General features: G+C 40.3%; 1 protein-coding gene across 1 annotated transcript in view; it reads left to right on the top strand.

Moving 5' to 3' along the window:
• Positions 1–6,000, top strand: part of TTLL11 (tubulin tyrosine ligase like 11) — a 62,994-nt gene that overhangs the window by 33,356 nt on the left and 23,638 nt on the right. The gene's annotated exons all lie outside the window — the stretch shown is intronic.

Below are 6,000 nucleotides of genomic sequence, written 5' to 3' on the forward strand. Positions count from 1 at the left end.
TCTGCTGTTATCTACGTTTTGCTAACTGTGCATTTTCATGTGAGAAAAACAATTCACATGGTAGACAATTATGTCTCTGTTTCATATAGCTTAATTGTCTACCATACAAGTTGTTCCTCTCACAAAAACGCGTATATTCAGCTAAATGTAGACTTGGAGTACCAGAACAATAACACAGACATTGGAGACCCAGAACACTGACATTGGAGACCCAGAACACTGACATACTATCACCTTTAGTCACAACAGGAGCATATATTAATGTGAGAATAACAATTTATATGGTGGACAATTATGTTTTACAATGCAGCTACACAACCATGTTCTTATTGTGACTGTGGGTCACAGTGTGTGCCAGTGTTCTGGGTCTCCAGTGTCTAGTGTTAACGTTCTGGCACTCCAAGTGTCTGTGCCATATAGAATTCTGGTTCTGGTATCCCTAGTGTCAGTGTGTCATTGTTCTGGCATCTCTAAGTCTCAGTGTTTATTCCTCTGGGACCCCACGTGTCAGTGTTTCATTGTTCTGGGGTCCACAAGTGTCGGTGTATTATTCTTCTGTATCCTCAAATGTCAGGGTGTTATTCTTCTTGAACCCAAAGTATTTGTGTTTCATTGTTCTGGTACCTCTAAATGTCAGTGTGTTATTCTTTTGGAACCCTAAGTGTCAGTCTGTCATTGTTCTGGTACCTCTAAATGTCAGTGTTCTTCTTTTAGGAACCCAAGTACCAGTGTTTTTATTCTTTTGAAGCCCCAAGCATCAGAGTTTTCTTTTTCAGGAGCTCCCAAGTAGCAGTTTGTCATTGTTATGAACCCACAAGTATCAGTGCTCTGTACCCCCTAATGTTAGTCGTTGTTTTCGGGTCCCCAGATACATCAATTGCTGCAGCTTCATCTGTATTTTTAAACACTTTCTGGCTTTTTGCTGAATTGATTTCAAATTTTATGAAGCGTTTTAAAGCGATAGGAAGATTATCACCAAGCTGCATATATTCTGGAACAGTAAGTAAGATAAAGTTTGGTTTAACATATTTAAAGCTTCCCATGTAATTAAGTTTGGTTCTCGCAGGAAGTGTGACAGAAGTCGGAGCTTGCTCTCCCATGAAGGATTCTTCTGCTGATTTGTCACAGATGCTCGGTAAACCGGGTGCCCTGTCATGGTAACAAACAAGCCAGGAGGCAGTATTCCCAGAAGGCCTTGCAGCGGGCGGTCTAGGATGAGAGATTCTTTACTGAAGTTTTAGCTGAAGTAATACGATTATAGTTTGATGAGATAAGGGCTTGTCAGAGCTCACACTCGGTTCTTCCAGATCTTGTCAGGATAATCTTCTTTTCTGTGATTTTATTATAACTCTGGGACTTTATTCGGAGCACACATTGTATAATGTACATGGCAAATCACTCTGCACCTCTGATAGATTGCTGCTTTAAAATGTACTGTGAAATGACATGTGTAAGGATATTCAAATACAGTCTTTAGATTTAGTTCTTACGTGAATGTCTGGAGAAAGCAAATGTATTCAGGACTGTAACCTTCAGTGACCAATTAGAGTTTACGCTCCACATCTATGATTGCAGGATGTGAAATGTTGTTGCCATGCGTGACTGCATTGATCAGGATCATTGCTCTCTAATTTTAATTTTCTTTACAGACTAGGCCTTAATATGCATGCATTGTCTGTAACAACCAATCAGGATGTTTCCTTTTATTGTCTAATTTGTATGGGAAAAAAATGACAGCTAGAATATGATTGGTTGCTAGGAGGGTAAGGGCATTTTCTTTTCCTACAGTGTAAAAATCTTATCTACAATTACATGATTGCATCTAGATTGTAACGGCTATTATCAAACCCATCAGAATGATTGACAAGCAGGGGAACTCGGTTGTTAGCACTAAGATCCTAGATTCAGTTTGCACCAAGGCTATATTTGCATGGTGCTTTTAGGTTCTCATCATGTGGGTGTGGTAATGACTTTAAAGTAAGAGCTCCTCTGTGTCAAAGGCTAATGCTGAATGGCTCGATGTTTTAAGTAAAGCACTGCTGAATATGTCAGAGCTTTAGAGCTGTATCATATGTGTCGGTGCAATATAAATATTTATGATAATATCTGGGCAGAGATATGTCAGTTTGTCCTTGCTGCATTTTAGAGAAGTGAAATCAGGTTCACACTATGGCATATTTCTAACATTTGTGTACATCACTCTCCAGATTTCCCTCCCATGGATATATTGATCTGTACCTGGTTTTTGCTGCGGTGAAAACTTCTTTTTTTACTATATTCTATATATTCTACTATATCTAGTAATTGCTGAATTGCCAACTAATGCATCAATTTGTTTATTTTTTGTAAGTGTGATCCACTGGTGAATTGATCTTTTCCAAAGAACCTTTTTTTTCAAACTCTGCCAGTGAGTTTCTCACATTTCCCATGCCCCCTCTAGTCTTCATACCTTTAGAATAAAAGTTCTTTACCCCTTCCATTATTCTTTAGACACAGACTTTGACTTCGGAGCTTTGAGTTCTCAGACTGGCAATTAGGAGTTGATGTCTCTAGAAGAACTGTTTTATATTTTCTTCTCCAGAAGAAGTTCTATGTATTTCTAGGTTGAAGTAAATGACTCTAGAAGAAGTAAAGGTGTTTCCTAACTTTCCTACCTGGAAGTTTTGAGATCTTAGGATAGTTTTCACATGTAAAGTTTGACGTTTGCAAGATCTGAAAATTTGAGTTTTCCAGTTTCCTATTTCTTTTTCTTCTTTACAGCAAAGAAACCTGATTTTCTGCACTTTCGTCTGATATACTTGCACTCTTAGAAGGCTTTAGATTAAAAAAAATAACCAGAAGACTCTTGATTACAAGCTGTTTTCTGAGAAAGGTCTTTGAAAAGCTGTGGCAACTGATTGTAAAATGCCGCTATAAACTAAGCACTGGACACTCTCAGATTTTACAGAATGCCTTTTCCGCTGCTTCTTAATTGGAAAATGTGTATATCATGGATGGTTTGTTCATTTCAATGTCCTCTTCAAAAGTCTGGTGATTACTATACATTTTCTACTGAACTAATCGTTTCCTTTCCTGTCATCTGGAAAAATATGGCTCCCAGCTCAGTATTACTAATTACACTGCAAATAAAATATGTTGATTTCATGAGCAGAGAATGTTTAGTGTGGGAGAAATGGAGTGCAAAATTGTAGGTTTTCATCTACCTGAGTCTGGAGGAAGGTATGGAGAAGGCCTGGAGGTGCAGAAGTAGTGGACCAGGAGGGAGAGTTCTAGGTGGGAGGGAGTAGAACAGAGTGACCAAGAAAGAGGCAGGGTATGGGCCAGGAGTGAGGCAGAGGGGCAGAAAATACAGACAGAGAAGATCAGGAGGTTTAAATAGAGATGACCAGGAGAGAGGCAGGGGAGAGTACTAGGTGGGACAGATTGTGACAGGAAGGACACAGTGAGACGACCAAGAGGGAGACAAGGTGTGGGCCAGGAGGGAAGGAGAGGGACAAGAAAGAGAAAGGACTAGAAGGGATGCAGAGAGTAGTGGTCCCTGAGGGATGTATGGAATGGGCCAGGAGGCTGGCAGGTAGAGGACCAGGAGGGAGGTAGGAAGCAGACTAGGATGGAGGCAGAGAGTGGGCCAGGAGCAAGGCAGAGAGTGTACTAGGAGGGAAGGTGCGGACTTCATGAGAAGTTGAAAATTAAAAGAACTACAATCTGTCAGTTGCTGCTTCCCTGGTGCTGGACATGTAGTATTTGGTTTGGGCGTAATGAAAAATCAACATGAGACAAGGAAATGGGTGAAGGTGGTGCAGCTTCAACAACGATGTATGGCCAGAGTTCCTTGTGCTGTGGACAGTTTATCACTGTTGCATCATCACACAAATTGCAGCACATTTCAGATAACTCAGACACAACCTGAGGCACTTTTTATATCTTTTTATATATAAAAAACCTTATTGGAAATTGTTACATTATTATTTGCTGATAAAAAATAACACAGATAACACATTTCATGTTTCACATTATATTTTATGTTTCCCACATTTCTCATGACTGATAAAGAATACTTTTTTGTCACATGCTTCCTAAATATTTTAACTGATGACGTTTATAGTGAATAGTTGGATTTATCTGGGACATCAGATACATTCAGTGTGCGTGCAATTGAGCATTTTCTTCCATTTACTTGATACAAATGTCTCTTTAATTCACACAGTTCTTAGCGGTGCTCTTAAAATTCAGTATGAATGGAAGTTTGTGTCTTATAATGCTTGTGAAACATTAGTGGATGAATATGACATAGGTGTGACCCTCTCCACATTAAGGGAGACTATGTATTGTTACATTGGCAAAGGTATAGGATACGCTGCTCCCAAGTTCTGAATTGGGTCACCCTTATAGAAGATCAAGTGTTAAACCCCAGCAGGGGCTTGTCCTATGCCCCAGAGACTGCACAAATCCAAAGGAAAAGACCAGCTACACCCCAAAGAAAATTTACACTGGTAGCTTTATTCATTTGGACAACATGAAGAGAGAGTGCTTGTTTGTGACCTCCTCACTGATGCCTTTAACCCGCAAGGCTGGACCTAATCCTAGAGGTGAAGAGGAACTGATAAGGAGAGGCGCATATACACAGTGTAATTAGTATTTGATGACATTTCAAGCAGCAGACACATGTTTACATTTTCTTTGGAGTGCAGCCATCCTTCTTTTTTTTTTTTTTTTTTTTTAGGACCCGTTCATTGCTACATATCCTACCCAGATCTTCATTCACTAATTTTACCAGCAGCTGTGTAAGAAGGGTGACATCTTGTTGGATTTCATCAAAAATAATTTATAGGATGGATCCAACTGTTATTACAGCATTTATTGGTTATTGTGCAACTGGCCAATCAGAATCTTCCCTGTCAAGAGGAAGACAGTTTTGCCCTTGGTGGTAGGTTTGTGAATGAGGTGGCTCCTGGCCAGATGCTTTGTGCTTCGGTGATACACCTACTTTCAACTGACCTGTACTAGCCTGCTATAAATATGGTCTCCATTCCAAGATAGCTGCCATCCTGCCTAAGAGGCGCTGAATTGGCCGTGTCCTCCTTTTGTCATGCCTGTCGGAAAAGAGACAAGGTAGCGAGCTGCTGGGAGGTGGCAGATTTCTAACGATTCTCTGTGCTGAGGAATTAATTGGCTGCGGTATTTATCAGCTCGCTGCAGTAATTGGGACCGCATGCTGGCCGGAGCTGCCAGCTTTCTGTGTGTTTTTAGCATTCCGCCACACAACTAAGATCTGCTTTTCTTCTCCTCTTAAAAGTCAGCTGAGTGCTTCTATCTGGGGAAGAAATCCAGTCACTGGTACACTTGTGATGCCTTTTCTGGTTTGTCTTGATGCTGATTATCTCCAACTGAAGGACAGTTTCTCCTGCATTCTTGTACGACCCCTGGGTCCTAAAAGGAAACCCAGAATGCACTTTTACTCCTATCTAAGTCTTTCGCCTGTTATTTTTTTTTCTTCCTCTTATTGTTTGTAAAGTTCATGAATAGGAAAAAATGTAAGTAGTGATGATTGAGTGAAGCATCTTGTGGATCCCCAGGAATGGTGCAGGAGCTGATTTATAAAGGCCAGAATTGCTATTTCTCCGTTTTGTTTATTTATAAGGAGATTTAATTTCCGTCTGCAGCGTCCATTATCGAATTGCTCCAGGCAATTGCTGCCCGATTTTTCCACAATTGTTTGGCTTGTCTTTATGAATAAGCTCACATATTAGAAAACGTACACTGGCGGCAGTGGAGGTGTAAAACGGGAATCCAGAAGATCAACGTTGGTTACCAGCTCATACATTCATACTGGTGTTATGCTTTCTACAGGTGTTTATCATTTTAATTTGGTGGAAATATGGAAAATACAGTGCCCTTAGCAGCTAATATGATTTCACTTTTCTGTGGGAGGTTGATTTATGAGATTACTTTTAATCAGTTGCTGGGGGGGGGGGGGGGTTTGGGCTTTGGACACTTCTT

Source organism: Nanorana parkeri, unplaced genomic scaffold, assembly GCF_000935625.1.
Source record: "Nanorana parkeri isolate BGI_ZX_2015 unplaced genomic scaffold, ASM93562v1 scaffold559, whole genome shotgun sequence".
In the NCBI taxonomy this organism is placed as follows: Eukaryota; Metazoa; Chordata; class Amphibia; order Anura; family Dicroglossidae; genus Nanorana; species Nanorana parkeri.